At 25.4% G+C, this 24,612-nt stretch overlaps 1 long non-coding RNA gene across 2 annotated transcripts in view; it reads left to right on the top strand.

Moving 5' to 3' along the window:
• The window catches only part of LOC139425908 (uncharacterized), a 32,789-nt gene extending 8,177 nt beyond the window's left edge, over positions 1-24,612 (top strand). For both annotated transcript variants that reach the window (XR_011637007.2, XR_011637008.2), the window contains exon 3: positions 1,754-24,612. This is a non-coding gene — a long non-coding RNA (uncharacterized LOC139425908). The remainder of the gene's footprint in view (positions 1-1,753) is intronic.

Raw genomic sequence — 24,612 nt, 5'->3', positions numbered from 1 at the left:
TAAGGATAGTTTTTGATAAAATGATCAGATGCTCATCTTCTACTATCACCTGATCTTACTGTTTTATGAATTAGAACTTAAATATGCTGATGATTTAATCACCAAAAGGGAATAAAGAAGCCCAAAACAAAATACCAATGAAAAACTGTATTTTGAATTTATATACATTTCTTTTTTTATATATTCATTTTCTTTGTTAATTTTCCGAATTTTCACTATGAAATTTAAGCGCTTTTAACCGTTTCTCACTAACCGTTTTCTCACTCTTTAATTATTTACTGTATTCTATTTGTGGGACTCAAATGTTATGTTTTCATTCAAATTCATGTCAAATAAATTCTATTTTTATATTTCATTAGAATGATTATATTTTGGAGAATTTAATTCCCTTAGTTAATTTTTGAACATACTGTGATTTATTCACTCTTAAGTATTTTTAGAACATTATGCTCTATCTTAAGTTTATTTTTTACATAACGCTTGCATTGAATAAATCAAACAGAAAAAGAATTATTTGTTATGCAGAAAATCAGTCAAGCTCCTATTTCATGCCCTGAGGGATAATAGTTGTGAATGAGTCTTTCCCCCCTTTTTTTACAGTGAAGGCAAAAACAAATATTTTCTTATAGCATCATCATCGAAATCACGACAACCCAGGAATTCAATTTTTTCTTCTGCATGACAATGGTCCTCAAGTTTTTTAATGTTTATTATATCTTTTTATTTTTATCATGTAATTTTTATCTAAAGCTCTATATTTTTCAATAATTTCAAGGAAGAAAGTTAGTATTTCTTCATGTATTATTCTTATAATTTATATTCTTTTATTTTGTATTTTCTTTTAATTTACTCTCAAATTTCATTGAATCTAATTATGTCTATTGATTTATATGTAAGTTTTTCAAGGCATTGTAAAAAAATTTTTTTGCAGGGTTATCTGTGATCATCTTTTTCATCAGTAATTTGTTTATTCTTTAAATTAAATTTATTTAAAGTTAAGCCTGCTTCGATTCTAACAGTTGATAAATTTACATAGAGTAACAAATTAATGGTTACAGTAAAGTATGATAGACCATGGCAAAACAAACAATTTATGCCATATGATGTTGGGTAAGATAGTGAAAGGGGAACTGTGAGAGTATGCCTGCTTGGTGAAAATGAAGAATACAATAAAGACAAAATATAAACAATCCTTATTATTAAAAGTTTTTCAAAAAGTGTTTACATGAACAAATACTAATTGCAATACAATCTTTATATTGGTCGAAAATAACTGTCGAAACTTTAATCGTAACAATAACTGTCAAAAGTTTAATCGTAACACTATGGATTTACGAAGCAAAATTTTTTACTTCACAAAAGTACCACTGGAATCAAAAGATTCAAGAGGCGAAGAAACACGCCCATCCTGGATTTTTCCTTTGTTCGCGAGGCAATATCTATGTAGTTTTACTTCCCACGGCATGCCCTTTACTTTCCAACACTGCATTGTTAGGCATTGAAGTTGTTTGTTTCCGCTAGTTCTTCAAGCTTTACAGCAGGGATCATTTGTTTTTTACATCTTGCATTACTTCAGTAACTCATTATTTTTTAGCTGTTGCTTTTGGGAACTGAGAAGTTGATGATTTTAATTCATTCTTTTATCTCTGAGTCATTAGTTAAATTATTGCTGAATTACATTTTAGTAATATCTGTATTCAGATGAGCAAGAAAAATGTTTTTGTTAAATTTAAGCATATAAAACTCTTTGCAGGTGCTTTCTCACATTCTGCACAAATTTGGAAACCGGCAGTAAGGCGATTTCATTTATGTCCTTTTTGTAACTATTCAACGATGAAGAAGAGTCATTTACGGGATCATATATTTACTCATACTGGAGAACGTCCATTTACTTGTGAAGTGTGCGGTAAAAGTTTTACTCAGAAATCAAGCTTGAAAACTCATTCTATAGTACACAATAAACATATCACAATCTAATTGTCGCAATATGTTGTTTGGATAATGGGGAAAAAAACTCATTTTTGTTAATGTTATTTCAATCTGAATGTGGAACATGCCAGCAAAATTAAATATAAAACATATTTAAACAACTCATGTACAATGTGTAAAGCATATACTGTATGTTATAAAAATAAATGATTAAAATAATTATTTAGGAAATGTACCGGTATGAGATAAATTACAATTTGCTGTTTCTGTTTTAGAAATTAGATCATTTTTTATCTTCCAAACTCCAAAATCAACTTCAGTTTGTCAACAAATAGTGTTGCTGACTGTACTAATTGTTGACAACGGAATATATCAGTTGGACTATTTAAACTGAAATATTTGCAAGGACATGTGATAATTTTGCCCTCAGTTCTAATTCATTTATAAATTTGCGCCCCACATTGTTGCTATAAATAACATACCTGCCAAGTCTTCTGTTTTTTTAAAGAGGACTACTGTATTTTAGGACTATCTCCTGTTTACTCATATATTCTCAAATTTCTCCGTATTTCTTAAAGAAATTAAAAAAAAAAAAAAAAAAAAAAAAAAAGACTTTTGGCGATAAATATCCGCTGATGGCAAAAATACTTTTTTATTCCTCAATACTTGGCTCTTTGCCAGTACTGCAGTATGTTGAGTATTTATAGTTTAAGTAATTATATTTTATGGTTTAAAAAAATCTTCTTTAGATTAAGATTTATATAAATATTTTTTCTTTGCTAAGTGTGAGTGCTTATATTATTTCTAATTTTGACTTACATGATTATGCATAATGTATCAAAACTTTACTTATAGGCCAATAAATGGCGTTAGTAAAATCTCCGTCTATTTATTTCTCCAAAGTTGGCAGGTATGAAAGTGTTATTTTGAAAATACTGTTGTGTAGATTTCTCAACTCAACAGTACCATGTGTTGATGAACTTTGTACTTATTTTTGAAAATAATGACATAATCATTAATTTGAAATAATATAGTTTCCTAAGCGGAATGCAGCAAAATATGATTTTTTTTGTCTCCTTCCATTTTTGTTTAAATTATTTTTCAAACCCTTGGTCATTTTTAAGGTGCCTGGTGATAGATAATATTTAAATTTTGTTGTAATCTCTGATTGTTTTAAATGGTTTTGATAAGTTAAACAGTTTTTAAATGTTTTCATTTGTTATTTAATATTTTAAAGATAAAATGAAAATTATTATAAATATATGTTTTGTATTAAATTGTTTTAGGTAAATCAAATTTATAGCTCTATTTTATGTCAATAAAATATAAATTAAAAAATTTAAACATTTTTAATTTTCAACTAGTATTGTTTTAGTATACTCATTCCATAAAAAAGAAACACATTCATATATGCAAAGTGTTTATTAGTCATAACACTTTGGATTCTGTGTTCATTTTTTTGTGTATTTTATTTATTGTAAAGAAGTTTCAATAATAATTTTTTATAATATATTTGTTTCTCACGTTATTAAAATTTCATTTAATAAAATATGTATTACTTATTTGAACAGTTATTTTTCTTTTAAACTACATTTATTCTTTAATACTTTTAACTTCTAGGTTATAAGACTAAATATTCTAAAAGTAAGTATGTACTTTCATTAATATTAAAATCCTATTGTTTTATGCTTGTTAATACTAAATTTTATGTTTCTTCCTAAAACCTCTTGAGGTTGAGCATTTCAGTGCTTTTTATTCCTTCCAGAATGTACTTGCCTAATGATATAGCTGTGTCTTCAAACTTGCTAATTTTAAGTTGCACACAGTCCCCCACCTGTTATTTATCTCTCACAACACTGTGAAAAGCTAGTTTAGTTTTTTAATGTAAATACTCCTTAGTTTAATAAGAATTTTTTCACTTTGTCCAACGAATTAAAAGCAAAGTAGAGGAATTTATACAGGGTTTAAAAAAAGTTTGGAAACAGTCAAATATCTTGAAAACTGTACATCACATCAAAAAGTGAAATTAGACACATTCAATGTTTTTTGAAAGCTATCTGATGATACTAAACTTGATTTTCAATCTCACCTCCCGGAGCTGGGAAGGAGGGTAACTTTTAAATCTTAAATAAGAAAAAACAACCCTTATTTTTTTATTACAGATTCAGATTCTCCAGAAAAAAGGTAACCCTATTTGAGTTTTAAGTTCATCCATTTGCTTCACAGATGGCGCTGTAACTGAGAAATGAAATAGTGGTAACTTGAGAGCTGTCAGATTAAAAATAAAGAGTAAAACTAAAAGTGTTTCTGGATTTAAAAAAAATTGAAGTAAACTTGTCCATTTTAAACAGCTTGTACCCCATTTAATTTCTCTCAGTTGCAGCCCAACCTGTGAAGCAAAATGCATAAACCTGTGCTCAAATTGGGTTACTTTTTTCTGGAGAAGCGCAATCTGCAATAAAAAATTGAGGATTTCAGTGTTGTCGCATCCTGTCCCCAGGGAGTGGAGGTGTATGATTAAGTTTGGTATCATTGGATAGCTTTTAAAAAATATTGAATGTGACTATTTTCACTTTTTAGGTCCAATGTATATTTCTCAAGATATTTTCCAAGGTTTTTTTCCACTCTGTATATATATTTACGAAGAGTATGTATGATATTTTTTAAATGAAAAAAGTTAGCAGTTTCAAGAACTCTTTATATTTTACTTCCTTATCTCTTATTCACGTCTTATTTATTATGTTTATTAAATTTGTATGTCATTAACTTTATTATATGTAGAGATATATGTGTCTTCTTTACATATAATAAAATTAAGAATTTGTCATCAATGTAAGTAAATTTTAACAAGTTTTTGACGTTTTCCAAAGGAGAAAAAAAGTTGTTTGTATGTTTCTGTTTATTAAAAAACCTATATGTTTGAATTTTCAATAAGTCTTTCTACTACATTTGTATTAAACATACTTTGACTCATATTTATTGTTCAGGTTTTTAAAAAAATTATGCAAAAGGAGAAAAAGAGTAAAGATTTATATCTTTTAACTCTCACAGTGGTATTTCTGCATTTTGAAATTTTAATATTAATTTCTGTAGTGCTTATTTTCCATAGTATTTAATTTTTGTAGCGTAATTTTTGAGTAGTTTTTAATTTTTGTAGCAGAATTTTTGAATAGTTTTTAATTTTTAAGCAAATATTTGAACTACACGTTAATTAAACCTGTTTTGGTCAGATTTTGGTTAACAAGCCATAATAAAATGCATGATATTACAATTTTCTTTAAATGCTCTAGTTGGTATTTTTGTACATTGAATTTTTAATGTGATCATTTATTTTTTTTCTTCCATTTACTGAAATGAATTTCAAAAATTAAAAATTTTTTCTATGTACATTTTTCTATATTTTTTTTCCTGGTAGGCTTAAAAAATTTTTATGCCCTATTGGTCACGTACTTTTATTGGAAAGCCTTATACTGAATTCCACAATCAATTGAGAAAATTTTTCTTGTTTAATTAGTTTTTTCCTTCATCATAGTTTCATACTTCTCTTCATGTATTTAGGCTCATCTTAAAAAATATTAAAAAAAGGTGTAGTATTATTAAATATATTTACTAGTTACTAATTGATTGTAATTGTATAATTTTAATTATTTATTAGTTTTAGCAGTTTTTCTTTGAATTTAAAAATATTTCCTTTGAATAAAGGGTGATGGGAACTGAAGGGATACAACAGAATTCTATTATAATTTCTAATTTTTTACTTCCAGGTGAATCTCTAACTTTTAATACTTCTGCAATATTTCATGCTCCAACTACTCCATATTTTGTCTGTCGAATTTGTGAATATTGCACCACAGTTAAAACTAATTACAATAGGCACATGTTAGTTCATACAGGTGAACGTCCACATGTTTGTGCATTGTGTGGAAAAGGTTTTATACAAAAGTGGAATTTGAAAATTCACATGCTTGTTCATTCTAAAAAATAACTTGTTTCAAATCAGATTTTATTTTGCTGAATATGTTATTGAAAATGTTAGCACATGTCATTGATATCTTTATACAGTTTCTTGTCTTTGTTTTTTAAAAATTTAAAGTTATTTAAACTTGAGTGTACAGTAATGTTAATTGCTTTTCCTTTTAATTTAAGTTTATATTTAATTAAGCTATAAAAATGCTTTTGTGTTGAGTAAGAAATATCTAGGTGATCCCCAAATAAAAAATATACCATTAACCTGATTAGTGGGGAAAATTTCTAAATACTCCACCATGTGTAATATACCTTCTTATACTGCTGTGCACACACTAATAGTATACTTACTTACTTTGCTTTGGAGAGGGTCCATATCTTTTATTTGTGTAATGTGATATTTTTAAATAATGACTGCTGATTATTATAAATAGCAATAAGCTAGCGAATTAAAATAAAAATAAATGCAGCTTTTAAAAGGGTAATCAACACTGTACTTTTTGAAATGAAACAAAAATGAACAATAAAAAAGTACAGTAGAGCAGTGATTATCTGGTATGGCTAAACCGAAAGCTATTCATTTAACAAAATATCCAGATAGTTGGTAAACTCTAAAGAACAGCCTTCATGTTTTTTGGGTAACTTAGCTCTTTTTTTCAAGCCTAAGGCTAGCAATTGTAATGATACATGTTTTTAGTATATTATAAATGGTATAAATTATTTGGGCCCACTTTCATCTACATTCCTATTTTTAATCTGAAGAATATCTATTTATTTTTTATTTGTCTATAATGATGTTTCAAATTGACATTTAAACTTCATTTAATTTTTTAAACCTATTTTCTGACTTCTTTTCTTTATTTATCATTATTTTATAAATTTTTCGTTAAGGTACTATTCGGGATTTTTTTATTAAACACTATTTTGGATTTCATTATTTTCATTCTAAAATGCTTTTTTCTATTTTTTTATAGTTTGTATATTTATTCCAATGACTGTATGAATATTATTAAAACCTTTTGTATTGTTTATTACTGAACATTCAGTTATAATTACCTAACCATTTAACAATTTTCATGTTTTATAATTTTTATCTTCATATTTTCATATTTGTTTGGATTGCAAAAAATTCTATTTCCCATTTTTATAAACTATAAATAATCAAATTCATTTTTCTTATAGTACTATTGAATAAGTATGAATTTTTAAAATTATTTTTGTATTATTGAGGCACTTGTGTAAAAATTATAATGTATTAGCTTTTTATGATTATTTTTCAGTTACAGTTTTAAATTGTTTCAATTGTAACATTGAAAATATCTTCATTGTTTGGTTATTATTTACTTTTATAGATTTAATTACATATCTTATATATATTATTATCTATCTGACTATTGTTCTGTACTATTACAGATAATTTAAAAAAGAACAAGAATTTTTAATTCAATTTTATTTACTTTAAATCTGATGCTCAAATCACTTGCCTGGAAAAGTTTATACTATTGAATTTTGGTAATCCGAATTACAGATTATGCTAACCAATAGAACTTTTCAAAAATTATAAATAAAAAGATTCATATAATAAATACAAAAAAATAACCAACCATTTGGTGAATAATACAATGAGAAGGCAAAATAGGAATTTTAAATAGGTATTTTAATCGACAATTAAATTAGTTCCCATACTTTCCACAAGTACTCTAGTAATTATTTATCACATAAATAAGAGGGGTGGTTTGGTTGAATATTGAAAAATGATCAGACAGTAACACAATTTGCTTCCATCTTAAAAATAATTAGCATTGGAAACAAAAACACTAAATGCATCATGATAAAACTCTGTTTTAAGACAAAGTTTTGCTTCTGACACAAAAATAGAATGAAAAATCAAAAAGTATCAAAATTTTGGAAAATCTTATTAGGCTATGGTTCCTATTAATGAATTCTACTATATAAATATTTTTTTTATTAATATAATTATAAAACTTCAGTACTATATATTTAATAGTGCTTCTTCTACATTTGTTGCTTAAAATCATGTATTAAAAACAATAAAGTTTCTTGTATTTTTCTGTTTATAATTTTCTGAGTTATTGTATTAATATCAATGCAGTTAAAAACTTTTTATAAATTATGATTAATTATCATTGACTTTTCTTTGTGGTAAATCCTGTATTTTATTCTTAAAGTTGTTGTATTTTAAAGTTTTAAAGCAAAATTATACATTCATATTCATCCTCAGGGAATTTAAAATTTACTTTCACTTTAAGCCTGCATCCATATTTATAAAAAAGGCATTTAATTAATCCTTCAAGTTGGACTCAATTGGAATTAATGTTGTAAAATAAGTTGTTTTCTCTCACTTTTATGATGTGTCTGATTTATTTTAAAAATCTAAAGTTTAAAAAGGTTTTTGAAAATCTGCATTTATAGAATTATTTAATGGAATTAAATTTTTTTAAATAAAATTTAGTATATTATTTTATATTATATAATATTATTAATTATTCAAAAACAACACTTTGTAAATTTCGTTAAATTAGTTTTAAGATAAACCTTGTAGAAAATATGAATACAGAATTTTAAGCCTTTTTTACTAAGTTTAACAATGTGTCATGCATATATCTGTTAATTGCTGATAAACTCTTTCAGAGGTTGTAAATTTATTTGAACACCTTGTTGAATTTTTAAAATTCTATCATTCTATGAGATAAATTTTTTTTTTTCAATACTGATAATTTTTTATCTGTTGCATTTCTATGAAATTAAATAAAGAAGAAAAAATATTGAATTCATGTTTAAATTAATCACTAATGTGTGCCCAGAAAATTTATATAAATGATTCAAAAGCTTAAAATATTTACTAGTTACTACTTTAGTTTGGTATACTATTTGAAGGAAAAAATGAAACACATTTTGTTTGTGCAAAACTTTAATATTGAATTGAAAGTCTATTTTACACCTTGTTTGACTCATCATTTTATAAGATAGCCAATTATTTATAATTATCTTGTTAAATAACTTTGTTAAAAAGTTCATTTAAATAAATGATTAATTATGTGGAAAAAAAACTAATAACTAATTTATATTTAATTTATTTTTATGTGTTCCCTTGAACATATATGTAAATGTTAAAATAGGTTTTATTATCTATAACTTCTACCCAAAATAACTAAACGTTTGTCAAATAAATTTGGAAAGTCAGGTGTTACTGTAAAGCTTTTATGTATTAAAGATCGTACACATTAAATTTTATCTCTTAACCTTTTTATTATTTAATAAAAAAAGGTATTTTGATTAAATTAAGCTAATGGACATAAATAAAAAAATATGAAAATAAGCAAGTTTTTAATTCATTTTGTTGGAGTTTATGGATTTACTTTTAATTTTCTAGGGTTAGTTTTCATTGTAAAATTTGTTGTATATGTTTTTATTGTTCATAAACATCTTTTTCTATAAAATTAAATTTATTATTTAAATAGATTAGAATATTTATTTATAATTTCTTTATTATGTTTATACAGTGCAAATCTTAGTTTCTGAACAGTAAAATATTTTAAGAAACTTTCATTTAAAAAAATATTTGCGCTAGTTGTATATATTTTGCTATTTAATGATGCCAAATAGTTCCTATCACTAACCCTTTAGGGCAAGGGATTAAAATTAGCTGTGATTATTTAAATCCTATGTTTTTTTACAAATGTCAATATTTTTTTATTGAAGTTTTCGGAAATGTTATCAATATTTTCCAACTTAAATATTAATGTTATTTTCTTAGAAAATATTGATTTCTTCATTGCAATTTTTGATCATGTTTGCTGAAATTTTAATTTTATTTTATATTAAATTTATGACATATTATTCATAAAACACCATTGGTCAAAAGCATGATTTTTAAATTATATATTCTAAAACAATCCTGCTGTTGATACATCATAATATTTCTAAGTTTTGCTTCATTTCTACACAAGGGGTAAAGAATTTGGAAAATTTTGGCACTGTTGAATAGTTACTATACTTGTATAATCCATTTTATTTGTATTTTTGAAAAATTAGATTTTTACAGGACTTTTTATTATCTATGAATATAAAGTGCACGATATATTAAATCTTTCATCCAAAACTCCTTTTTTTCCCCATATTTTTTTAAATAGACTTAATTAAAATTCTTTTATGTCAGTCAAGCAATCATTATAAAATTCTTAAAATTAGTCACAAAATAAAATGTGAAGATTTAGGCCGCCATTAATTTCCTAATCCATCATTTCTAATTCGCTTTTCAATTTATTTTGACTTCGTTGTAATTGCTATATTAGAACATTTATGCTATTAAATTGTTGATAAATAGGCAGCAGATTTAGAGAGTACATTATTCACTTGAATATGTCCAATTTCAAGTCTTGTTTATTTCTTTCTTTTTTGATAAGCTATTGATAGCTCTGATAAGCCATTAATCTATTGCTACTCAAGAATTTTAAATTTTTTTCTCTCAATTTTTATTTTTGGTAAAGATATATTTTTAAGCATGTTAATTTAAATTTTTACTGATTACTACTTATATCAGCTTTTAAAATGAAATATAAAAGTTATACTGCATAAAAATGCCATGCATATATCTAGTAATCACAATTATTTTTTTTCTTCCTAAATTAGTTATTTTATTAAAATTGTAAGCCGTTGTAAAAAGGAACATTTTGGATCAAGGATCTAATTTACTATTAATTATTATTTTATAAATATTATAATTTTTAGATTTTATTGCTCCTAAATAAACTTGAAGGTGTTCTTCAAAGCTCTCTGGTTACAGAAAATTAAAAAAACAGCAGTTTGAGTGGCATAAACTTGAAGAAAAGCTTGAAATTATAATTTATATATATTATCTTGTTGATAAAAATTATCTATTAAATAAATGATCCCAAGAAACTGAAGCTGTAATATATTACTTAATTGAAAACTTCAAAAATATGCTAAGCAAATAATAGTATCAGGCCTGCTTACCACTACACTTGTAGCAAAATATTTTATAGAGTGGTAGATAATTAAAAACCAAAGCTTTCAGAAATTTTGGTAATTTTGCTAACATATTTAAAGCCTCACCACGAAAGAAGTAGACCAAAGTGGCGTTGCACATGAACTTTTAAATCATTTATATGTAGTGGTGTGGAAAATAAGTTTAAATGAATAAAAAATAATGCATTTAAACATATACTTAGCTACCACTCGAATAAATTTTGACAAAAAGAGTAGGAAGTTTGCAGTAGGCATGTTTCAAACATTCAAAGACAGGGACTTATTCTCAAGAATTGCCAGACATGATTATGTCACATCTGGTAAGTCTTGAAAATGGGAACCTATTTTCGAGCCCTTGAAACATGCTGACTGTTTTTTGCAATTTGCATATTTTTGAAGCAGCTGAAGTTTTTATCAAGTAAGAATTATCTATACTTTAAAAGAAACAATTTGCTTGAATATTTGGAAAAAAAAAACTATTTAACTTTCTAAAAAATTACCAGTTTGGTTAGACGTTTCCACCTAGGAGAAAGTCAATAAACTCAATATATGCATGTTTTTTTTTTTGTCCAATCCATGCAGCATTAAAGTTGTGCAAAAATTAGATCACTTACTATTTTCATTTCACTAAACTAAAGCTTTTCTTCATATTGCCATTTTGCGCTATTTTCATAATTATTATAGATAGTGATGATGAATATGGACAAAAACTAACCTGTCAGTGACAAGCTCGCAAATGTTATAAAAATAAGCATATTATTTTCTAAAAAATATTTTGCGTGACCACAGAGTCTTTGAAGAAAGTCCTTAACTTTTGATTTGTTCATAATTTTAATGAAGTTTTAAAAAAAGTATTTATATTTTTTAAAAAAAATTTCTTTTTCATTCTAGGATACAAAATTGTAAACTCTAAAATTTCTTCAATATCATTTCTAAAACCTCGCCGGACCACTACGCATCAGTGTTCAACGTGTGGATTTTCCACCACTTATAAACATGCTTTTAAGCGGCATATGTATCTTCATACTGGTGAGCGTCCATATGTTTGTAATGTTTGTGGCAAAGGCTATACAGAAAAAGGCAATCTGAAAACCCATATGATGATGATTCATGGAGGATATCCCATAAGTACTTAAAGAATAAGTATATATTCTTTGTGTCTTGAGAACTTTTAGTGCCTCCACACTACTATGCAGTGATGTGTAGAGTACATCAATGGTAAATGATTGATTACAATTTCAGTATTTCAGACAGGTACACAGTTAGTTGATAATTTATTTTTGTTTACCAATATCAATATGTTTTAATATTGTATAATATAATGAAAAAAGCAGTCTTAATACTCATATGATAATTCATGGGATGATCATCATATAAATACTTAAAAGTAAAGGTTGTAATCGTGTCTTCAGAACTTATCGTGCCTCCACACTAACTATGCAAATATGTGTACTGTGTATAAATGGTAATATGATTGATTACAATTTCAGTATTTATTTTAAGATAAGTATAAGGTTAGTTACTAGTTTATTGTTGTTTACCAATTAATACTGTTCTTCTCTCTTTCATTTTAAAGTTTGTGAACATTACAAGTGAATATTTACAGGGTTTTGCTATTCATGTGATGTTATTTGAAATTGTAAACATTTTGTGTTTACTTTCATTAATGATTTTTAATCATTATAGTTATTTTATTAGGAGAGTGGCTACGGTTTCATTTTAGTGTGACAAAGTATCTTGTGATTATACATATTTATTACTTTGTATGTAGTACGTAGCATAAGTTGTAAGCATTTACTTGATTGTACAGAAGCAAATTATTCTAATGATTTATTTTGTAGTGCCTATAACTATATTTGGTAATGATTATTTTCTCTGCCGTTTTAATTGAAAAAAAAAAGCTCACATGCTAAAAATATAGAGTAATTTTGGAGTATTCTGAAACATATTGTGTTAAATATTATAGGTTTCTATAATTATGAATCAGATTGAAATTAATTTTAGCTTAATGCTCTATTTGTTTTTAAAATTAAATTTTTTATCTAAAGAAACAAAGAAAAAGTGTTTCTTTAAGTTTTAAAACTTAAAAAGCACTTATACAATGCTCTATTTTATTTGGGCAGGTGCATTAAATTAACTTTCTTTTTTGAAGAAATAAGCAAAAAAAATGTTTACCAAGAACTTAAGATTAAAGCTCAAAAAGCAGTTTAAAATGCTTTCAAGTTTAAAATTACTAAAGTTAAGAATCAAAAAGCTTTATTGTAAACTAATTAATGCATTAAATTCAAAAAGCAGTTAACACGAAAAAGAAGTATTTGAAATTTCTTCTTGACTGGAATGTTAATTAAATTGAGAGTGTTAATTTTGTTTTTCTGTTAGCAAACATTAACAATATGCGTTTGTTTTTTTAAAATGCATTTAAAAAATTTCCCATCTAGTTTATACTGCGATTGTTATATTGTTTTAAAAATCAGTTAGAAATCCTTTCATAAAGAAAAATATACTCAATAGGTTTATTTTTTAATTGTTAAAGTTTCTTTGTATTCAACTGTTTTATAAACTATCTAACTCTGCGCAATTTTTATGTATATTTCTGACTGACACATGAAAACTTCCTTCCCCATATATTATTTTTTGTCACAAAATGTTTTATCTAATAATTTTTCATTTTGAAATGAAAGCTGCTATGTCATGTTTTGTCACATTTTTTTTATAGAATTTTTGTGGTTTTCCAGAGATAATTACCCAGAAGATAGATACATAGACTAATTATTATTAACTATTATTGTTCATAACAACTTTGCTTCTTGTGATGACTTCATTTTTTTCCTTTTCAGTCGCCTGAAATTAATACGATATAATTATTTCACCTTTCTCTTTATGTTATTTGGCATATATATTAGGTAGATAAATGAAATCTGAAATAGGATTCGATAATTATTACTTTACTTTGTTTTGTAGTAAAATGAATAGATTCAATTATTGGCATTTCTAAAAAACTGTTAAAAAAAAGGTTTATTAATTTTATACAAATTTAATTTTATTAGTTATTAACTTTTCAGTGTCTCCCAATCAATTTTTAAAACTGGTATTATGAAATTTCAAATGTAAATGGTTTGACCTATATCTGTGAACACAAAAACATTTGCAAAATAAACATATTAACATAGTCATACCCAAAAACATTTTTTGTTAAGTATTTGGTGTTAGTTGGTTAATCATCAAATATGGAATTATATAAACCTCACTTTTCCATCACCAGGACTTCATAGAATATCTATATATTGTTGTATAGTTACTATTTAAATAAATTTAGTTGAAAAAATAAAAATATAATAGGAGTGATCGTATCAGTAACAAAACATTGTTCAAATTAATTACCTGATCCTTCGTTCCAGAAGGATCTCCAGGTTTCGTAACTGGTCGATTAGTGCATTTGAGATGAAGTTAAAGAGGGCACACCACACAGTTCATTAGGAAGTGCTAGGAAACTTTTATTTTATTCATCAGACATACTGCTGGTTCACTTTGATGGAGCTGGCTCTCCTTTCACCATTTCTAATCATTCTATTAGAGCACACAGTTTCAAATTTCCATTCGAACGAGGCTTCCTTTTTATCTCCTTTACAAGGAATTATTCTCGCATAGACGATTCGTAAACACCTGGATTGTAGAGTTGGTAATTGTTATCATGGAAACTCGTCAACCATTGGCGACACTGCACACGTGCTGCTCATCTTAATTTTGCCAAAGATTAAATTAAATTAAATATGCTTTTCCTTTAAGAATTTAGTTTATTTGAGAGACTTTAAAATTTAAATATTGATTTACATCTTACACCTTATAAGGGGTGAAGCATTTGAAAATCTTATTGGGAGGAGAACTTGAAAATATCAAAAAAAGACCGTTGTTTCTCTCACGTTGCGGCTTCCTCAACTGCCGCCAAGAAGGCACACGGAAAAGAGCAAAGCGGTATACGGTTAAAGTTAGGGTGGGGGAAATCGATAAGAAAAATTAGTTGATCAAGTTAAATGTAGTGAAAGGCTATTGCGGTTAAAAGAACGAAAACTGCAAAAAACTATTGAGAAGTAGAAAAACAACGCACGTGTGATGTAGCAACATCACATATATCTATGAAGTGCTTGTGCCAATATTGAAATAAATCTCATTTCTTAATTGTTTAGGAGAGTATTTGATGTATACCATGATATTGTGAAGGCAGAAAGGTATTTCTACGCATTGTGCTGCTATCTAGTGAGAATTTCTAGTACTTGTTAAATACCTATCTAGGAACAATATTTTGAAAGAATTTAATACCTGTCGGAAAAAAATGTAGCTTATCACCCTACTATTTTCAGCCCTTTGTATATATTTTTAAAAATATTTCTTTTTTTAATGATTTATTAATTTAATGTGTAACTGCAACAAACACAGTACTGCAATATTAGTATTATAAAATATTATTTAATAATATTTGTTTACAAAAATTTCCTTATTGCTAAAAATTATCTTCATTGAATTGTAAAGAATAAGTTTTATTAAAAATTTTATTTCCTGTGTTTTTTGAAGTATTATGTTTTTAGCAATGTAAGTTCATTAATTATAAGAATATTTTTAAAAAAAATAAATTTGTAAAAGAATTCTTATTTATTTAGTCATGGAAACCACAACACCAGCTATCTCATTTCTATTCATATTTCCATCTCTCAAATTCTAAGATAACTTTATTCGTGTGTTAGGCAGATTCTATGATTTTCAAAATAAATTATAATAAATTTTTCGATCAATTAAAGAAAAAAAAGTTGAATCATTGAGTTAGGAAAAAAGTGACACATTGATTAAATTAAATTCTTAGTATTCACCAACAAATAAAACTCAGTTGATACCTAAACAATAATATTGTAAATTCTTTCATTTTATAATAAGGTGCAATAGATTTTATTCTATCAAACAAAGAGTGCTTGTATTACTGTTATTTGTAAAACATTGAAATAATCTATAGTCCAGTTGTGTGTTTTTCACTGTCCATCTTCTCCAGGTTTTATAAGTCTTCTGTAAAAATTTTCGCATTTGAATTACTGAGGGGGTGAATAATCAAATTACTTTTTTACGATTTGCAAGCATGAGATTCTTCTGACTTTTTTTTCAGAATTTCAGACTTTTCTTGATCAGAATACTTGTACAAATATGTATTAAAAATTACTATGAAGATTTCTTGAGGGAAAGTAACTAATTCGGTAGTTAATTATGTAATATTATCATAGTAATATTTCAACATCATTTTGTTGCTTTATTTTAATTATTATTTTTATCTGAAGCTTATCAATTTGTTGGACTGTAAATGTACACACGTAGTTGGGAAAAAAAATTCAAATAATTATGTAAATAATTTAAATATTTTCTTTTTGTGCAGAACAGTTTTTTAATTATATTTTCAAAAGTAGGGTTGATAAGTATTAAGTATTGTTCTTATGCCTGGTAATCGAACTTTGAAGCTTATACCTTGACTGTAGAAAATAGAAACTATACATTGCCTTTATTTCTTACTCACAAACTACCATTGGCGAAATCTTGTAAGCGAAATGTTGTAATATGTCATTTGCATTCTTGGCAATTTAATTTGCTGCTAAAAGCAAGTCTACAGTTACTCATTGACTGTGTGTTGCCAAATGCACTTGTATTGTTCTTCCACTTCTAAAACACTCAATGTTATTTCAAAATTGTAAGTTTTAGCAAATTAATGAATGCTGTATTGTTAAATAAGTTCAAAGTATGAATTTTCCATAGTAAATCTCAATTTTTTTCTATGTCATTTATACCCTTCATTCACTTAGCTCATCATTTATTTTGTAATTTTTAAGAGACCTTTGAAAGTATATGAAATAGAAATGTTTAATATCTTTTATATTTAACTATAATTTTACTGTGTGATGATTTTTGAAAATGAAATGGTATCTGTCGACTTATATTGTAATTTTGTTTCATTATGTTTTCATCCTGATAAACTAGTAAGTATTTTAAATATGTTAATATAATAGTAGTTAGAAAAGGACATGATTTAAATGTTAGTTTTTTTAAAAACTTTTATTAATATTTACTTCCAGTAGTTATTTTGGACACATTTATCATATTTTTCTTATCTGTATTTCCTAATCTGTATTAAGTGATGCAATTGCTTTTATATAAACTGTACATTTTCTGAATAAATTACAATATCACTTTGATTTAGTTTTTTTCATATTCATTAAGTTATAAAAATGGAAAGCTTTATTTTCTTGTAAAAATTACCATTTTAAGTTTTTAAAAATTTACATAAAAATCATTTTGAGATTTCTTGACTAATCTTATAAAAGAAAAGTATGTGTGCTATAATTTTATGTGAAAGGTGAAGCTTTTTTTCTTCTTCTTTTTCTGCTTTATCTTTCTAATAACACAGAATTATTTTGACCAAAATATTAAAGACAAATATAGATTACTTAATTAGAAGATTTAGTTAAAATATTTTGTTCTGAAATTTAAAGCCATCTCAGCATGTTCTATAATTAAAGTATTAGTCTGGATTCAACAAAATTCTGTTATGAAAATTCAATTAAAATTTCACTTTTGGTAAGCTGAGGTTTAAAATTATAAAAAAAGATAGAATAAAAAGATCTATAAATTTTTCCTTTCTCACTAACAACTCTATAACAAATTGTAGTGCATAAATATCAAAATATTTTTTTCTTAATCAATAATGTGGTTACCTTGTTCTGAGCTAAAATCTTTAAAAAATTTTAATATACTATGAAATTGAATTGAACATGATGTTCAATATTGATATTTTAAAGAAAAATTCTAAATAATCTTTCTTAAAGCTTGATAAAAATAATAAATTCACCTTAGCTTTTATCTACATCACAAGGTTTCAAAAAATTCTGTTATAAATCCTTTTTGGCATGTGTGTTAACATAAAGAAATTTTCTCAAAGTCAACATTTTTTTTAAAAAAAAAGCATTTAAAATACAAAAAAAAATCTGATGACAAAAAATTTAATTTTTTAAAAATTAATTTCTGAAAATGAATTATATTTGTGTCAAAAATATAATTTAGTTAAATAAAAAAGGATTAAAATACTCAGAGTATAATAAAAAACATTATTGGCTTCATTTTCTGAAGTTTACTTCCGTAACACTTCGCCTATGACTGGGGAGCATCTTTTTGATTGCCCCTCTCTTCTTGACATTCGTTCCTGTGATGACTTTTCTGCCCTCTCACCTTCTGGAGCTACTTCAGTGTTGTATTGGACTGCAAGACGCTTTATGTCTGAGAAGACGATGGTGGGCGTAATTTTAAAAAAAAAAAAATAATAAATTTATGACTTCCGTTTTCAGTTTAGTTTGCCAGCATACGAAAAAAACAACAACTATGTGTTGGACAGCATATGATCTAAAGTGGAAATATAGATATTAAAAAATAAAATGAATTTAAATTTTGCTTCCAAATTGCCGATTTTCTCTCAGTAGGATACCTTAAAGTTTAATTTTGTTTGATTGGCTTATGCTTGTATTTAAATAATTAACTGAATACACTTTTGAATTTACAGTACTGTATTAACAGGAAGTAATAAACTATATTAACTAAAAGTAGTAAACTATATTAACCAGAAATTTTTATTTTTTCTTGAAAGCTAATAGCTTTAAATCTAGTAAACACATTGTTATACATTTTTAAATTCTTTAATAACTTTGATAGAGTTCTGCAATTTCACACTTTTATTATAATATTTCTTAGAAATAATTTTTTTAATGAAATTTTAAACTGTACCACCAAAATTATCCTAACTTAATATAGAAGTCTTTGCTATTCACAAAGTATTTCACTCATTTATTTTAGATACAACCTTATATTATGATGCATCTGCTGTACTAACCAAAAGTTAAGAATTAAATTTTAGACTGTAACGATAAGAACAAGATTTGCATTACAAATAATGACTGCAATATAGCGTTTGTTGTTTTTTGTATGTTTTTTAAAATTTATTATTTTTATAAAACCATCTGAGCTCTTAGAAATGTAACTATCTTGTAAGCTATAATTTTTAACTTTGTAATCACATTAAATAACTAACTCCAAGAAACTAAAGTAATAAGATATTATTTGATTAAAAGACTTCATTTGCTTCAATATTATCTGATGTCTGGTAAGTCTGGAGAATGGATGCCTTTTTGAGGTCTTGAAAGATGTGGACTTAAATTTCCATCCATATAGTTTTGAAGCCAATAAAGTTAAGTAATATGAAAACACATTTTTGTATAGTTTCGTAATACTTATATGATTTTAATACATTCTATTTTAATTTTTGGTTTTTATTATATATATTTTTTTAAATTGTTAACAATTGCACTAAAGTTATCAACATTTTATTTAGAAGTTTTAGCTGTTAAAAAAAATGTCGTTTTAGTTTATTATCTGATGCTTATTATCTGATAAGCTTATATTCTGATGCCTGTCTTGCATGAGTCAAAAGTATAGAATTAAATCTTAGACTGTAACAAAAAAAAATTATTTTTTGGGTTAAAATAATATGAACAATATATCTATATGAACAATATATCTACAAAAAATATGAATAATGCATCATTTGTTATCTCTCTCTGTTTTTTTAATACTCTCTTATTGTTATTTTAAAAAATCATCTGAGACCATAAAAGTATAGCTTTCTTTATTTTAGGACAAATACAAATGAAACAAGGAATTGTTTCTGATGGAGTACACCAAAGAGAGGTAACATTCCACTCTTGTGCGCTTTGTGAATATGTTACTGCGAGGAAAAGTGATATGAAAAGACATATGCGAGTGCATAGTGAAGTGCGCCTTTACGGTTGCCCTTTTTGTGAGAAACGTTTCAAGCACAATTTTTCTTTAACTACTCACATAGGATTGCTGCATTCAAATGCAACGAATGATTGAAGTGTTACAAAATTTGCTAATTTCTGTTTTGATTTTAAATAACATTCATGTTACTTCCTTTATGATTATATTCAATGATTATATTTTAGCAAAAAATTTAAATATTGTATGTTGAATAGATATTTATACAAGGTTGTGCAATGTTGCATTAATTGTGAGTTCAGTTCATTTGTGATCATAAAAATTACTTGCATTAACTGCCCTTTAAATCCATCCTCTTTTTTTACAAAGTATAACAAAAGTTTTAATATTTTATTGTAGCTAGATATAGATATATATACTACAGTATTATGTACTAACTACGTGAATGGTCAGTAGTTAATATGCAATAGAAATACTATATGCAATCTTTGCATAATTTTTCAGTTCAATGAATGCTATCATTTGAGTAACTCACTATTATTCTATAGTTTATATCTCTAATTTAAGGGATATTCTTTTATTATGTATGAAATATCTTTATTCAACATTGTTCGATACAAAATTTAGTAATTAAGGAATGTTATCAATATAATTTACATTTGCCATTCTATAAGTTTTTTTTAGTTTTTACTAATAAATGTTAAGAGTTACAAGTTGTGTTATTTTTTTCTTTTGCCTGTTAATCAGTTTCTCAGACATAGATTCATTTAACATTATAGTCCTTTAACTGAAGATTCGAGATAAGATATTTGTTATTTCATCTATTTTATAGAAATGCCATTTTTATTATGTTAGATTATCCATTTTAAAATATTGTTTGTAAGTGTAAGTTGTTATTTTTTTTTTTTTAATTTTACGTGAAAGGGACTTATCTTAATGGTTAGTATTTCAAATCCTTTAAATAACATTAAAGAATTTGTATTCATTTATATTTCCTGCATAGAAATAAGAGTTTTGTGATTATTTCTTTCTTCTTCTCTAAATGTTTAACTTTAAAAATTGTAATTTGGTCCAGATAAAACATTAATTCTCTTACTTTAACCCTTTTGGACCTGTTTGTTTTATTTGAACATATGGGATATTCATATTACGTACAGGTGTAAAAATCGTGTTGAAAACTTTTCTTTTTATTCTTTTCTTCATAGCAAATAAATTTGTCATCTATTCTAAAGCAGTTTTCCCACTTAGAAATTCATCAAATTATTTCAGTCATTTTCCTGTTCCAAAAAATTTCCAGAAACTAGCTTTGTTGCTGTTACTTTAGTGTTAAAATTTAGTTTCAAGATATAAATATTTAAACATTTAAAAACCACATTCATAATCCAGCATTCACAAAGAAGTGGTATAATTTTCATTGCATATAACCAGTCACATAAATGAACAGAAAGTTGGATTTCCAATTATTAAAACGATTGGATTTTATTTGATTGTAAATAAATGAAAGCTCAACTATCTTGCAGCCAGTAAGAAACATAGCAAAATTTTTTCTTCTTCATGCAATTAGTATTATGAAATGCTCATAGAATAAGGCTTTGAATATTAATTATTTTTTAATTCTAATTGGTAAGTAAATGAAAGCTTAACTATCTTGTATTCATTATAAAGAAAGCATAAGTTTCAATAACATTGTCATGAAATACTCATATTTTTGAAATTTATTCAAATTCAACTGAGGAGAATTAAGTTAATTCTCATAATTTAAATTATGGCTACAATTGATTTGTAGTATCAGTTTTTAAAGGCATGATAAAATCTAAAGCTATTTTTTTCTCAATTTAGGTATTTCATCGTGCTTTATTTTTGATATCAAATCTTTTGTAAGGTATATGCATAAAAACATACAGGGAGGTGATTGTAGGAAGCTCAAATTAACATGAATTAAGTGTGGTATTTTGAGATTTCAGTCAAATTGAAGATTCAAATTATAAGATTAGTTTTACAATGTCAACCAAAAACAGTCAGTTTTTCAATTCATTAGTTTGGGATCTGCAGTGTGAAGTTGCCCTTGTATTCTTTCCTTCCTTTTATCTTAATTTTGTTTCTTATGTTCTATTATTTTGCATCATGTGTAGCATTATTTAATTCTGTTACCATAAAAAAGAAATATTGTTCATCTTTATCATTTGCACGTAGGACTTCAATCATTAAGGGACGTGATGTAATATTATAATTTTTCAAGTAAACATTTTTCTGAAATTAGAAAGAAAAAAAAATTCATTAGCGTTTAAGAGTTGTTTTTTTGGGGGGGGGGGGAATAAAATATTTTCTTATTGTTAAAAAACTATAGAATAAAATTTTTAATTCATATTTTATCGTTCAGCAGCACAGCAGCTAAATTGTTTACAATTTTTTATTGTTTCGGCTAACCAAAAATGCATTCTGTTTGTATATAATTTGCAATTTCTTGTCCCTTTTAAACTAATATCAGGAACGATTATCATTCAGAGAGACCTTAATTTTCCATGATTTTCATTACAATTAACACAATACTTTATGACATTGCTATGATACTGTATAACATTGCTGATATTATGTTGTCTTTGTATAATTTAATTTGTTTAATCATTTCTTTTTTGTATTACATTTGAGTCAATGATGATATTTTTCTGAGACTCAACAATTTTATTTATAAATACATTTTTTTAAAAGTATAGGTTAAAATTTCCTTTTTTATGTATAGTTTATTTTTTATGCACCTTCTATTTAGTATTTGTGGAAAGTTTTTGTCTTAACTTATTTTGTTTTATTTATTTTATGCTATTATTTTTTACAAATGTGGTGTTTTATGTTCCTTTATTTATGTTTATTATGTTTTTTATTATCTATAGTTTTTTATTATATGTAGCTTTTCATGTTTATTATGTTATAATGCATGATCATAGTAATTATCAATTTGAAAACAATTGAAAATTAGTTAGAAATCTTCATGTAGAGTTATGCAACTTTTTTCACAAGAGGATGCCAGGAAAATGAATTTAGACTACATATTAATCGGTGTTCATTTAAATACACCTTAGTATATTCTGAACAATATCAATATGGATTAAAAGTTACGTGACGAAGTATATATGAGCATTTTTTAATTAGGAAATATTCTGAAATGAAATTAAATTATAGCTGGTCTTGAGTTTTCTTTGAAGAAAAATCAATTTTATCATTTTTTTACTGCATATAAATTGTTTACCATATAAATTTTCATATTTTTTTTAAAACTTTATGTAAGAACTTGGTTCAGTTAAAGAAAATTCTCTACAAAAAACAAAAATATATATGTAAACATCAAAATGACAAAAGATTTAAGCTGTACACCTTTAAGCCAAGCCATTATATTTATTATAACAATTACAAATCAAAATTATAAAATTTTGAATATATATATATATATAAAATTAATTGAAAATAGTTTACACATCTATTATTAATGATAATAACTTTCAATAACATTAATTATCAAATACACTTTTGTTTTTAATACGGATAAAATTTATTTGTTTTTAAAAAAATATTTTTACTATTCATCCGGAAGTAAAGATAATTCCAGTGTATTGAATCTCTGAATATTAAAATTCTGATTAAAATTGTATATTGTTTGAAAATGCATATAAATCTAAATTTTGTTTTAATTTTTTGACTGTCTTTGTTTACGTAAAGAACTTTTAATTAAATATTATACAATTGAATTTTTTTTCTAGGTCTCTCACCAATCAATAAGACATTCTTAAACTTTAAGTCTGGGCTAAGAATTCATCAATGCTCAGTGTGCAGTTTTTCGACAATCAGAAAAGCTGATTTAAAAAGGCATTTTTTGACTCATTCAGGGAAACGTCCATTTGAGTGTTCTGTGTGTGGTAAACGTTTCAATCAAAAGTCACATTTGAAGTCACATTTATTCATAATTCACGCTTCTAAACAATTAAAATAATGCATCAAGGCTCATTTGTGTGTTATTGTTAAGAGTTGTAAGATTCCAAGATGTGTTTACATAATTATTTATGTGGATGTGTATACAAAGAATGAATTTAGAATATTTGTATTAAAATTTTTGGTGTTTTGTTTTTCGATTATGTTTTGTCCAAAAAAATTTTTGCACATATGTTCAATAATTTTATGATTTTATTTTTAATAAAAAAAAATCGCAATTTATAAATCAATTAGATTTGTAGAGTCTAAAAACTTAAACTATATTTAGATTTCTGAAGAGTCTTCATGATATTTACTATAGCTGAAGGCAAATAAATTATTGCTTTTCAATCCAATATCTTTTATCCGAACATTTTTAATTAGTTCAGAAAAATATTCTTTTATAAACCAATTGGACTTCTAGTTTTAAAATTCTTCTCACAATATAATTTGAGTTATAAAAATTTTTTTGCCATAGTTGGTGACAACATTTTTTTAAAAATAAACCAATCATAAATTTACTTTTGTTCATCTAATGGCTAGCTTTCAAGAAATAATCATAATTAATTTTATTATTTGTATCTAGAAACAGCAAAAAATCTAACATTTTTTTTAATGTCTGATTCATGACCTTTTTATTAATCTAAATTTTTGTGGTTGATATATAGTATATTTAATGTACCATCCATTTAAGATTGTTGTATATGTTGAGTGAAAAGTCACAAGTAGTGTTACTATTTAAATTTATATATCTTATCATATTTATGTTTTAACTAAATTCACAGTTCAAAAATTAATTAGATTATTTTTCTTCTGTGCACTGTTTTTGTAGAAAAATGAAAACCACTTCTCTATTCTGCAAAGTTCATATGTATTACAAAATGAAATTATGTATGCAAAGCTATCGAATTTAGTTAAAATAAATAAATATTTTTA

The sequence above is a fragment of the Parasteatoda tepidariorum genome, chromosome 4, assembly GCF_982258835.1.
Source record: "Parasteatoda tepidariorum strain Cologne lab strain chromosome 4, Ptep-v5.0, whole genome shotgun sequence".
NCBI lineage: Eukaryota > Metazoa > Arthropoda > Arachnida > Araneae > Theridiidae > Parasteatoda > Parasteatoda tepidariorum.
The sequence above is the reverse complement of the archived record's forward strand: the minus strand, read 5'-3'. Positions and strand labels throughout refer to the sequence as shown.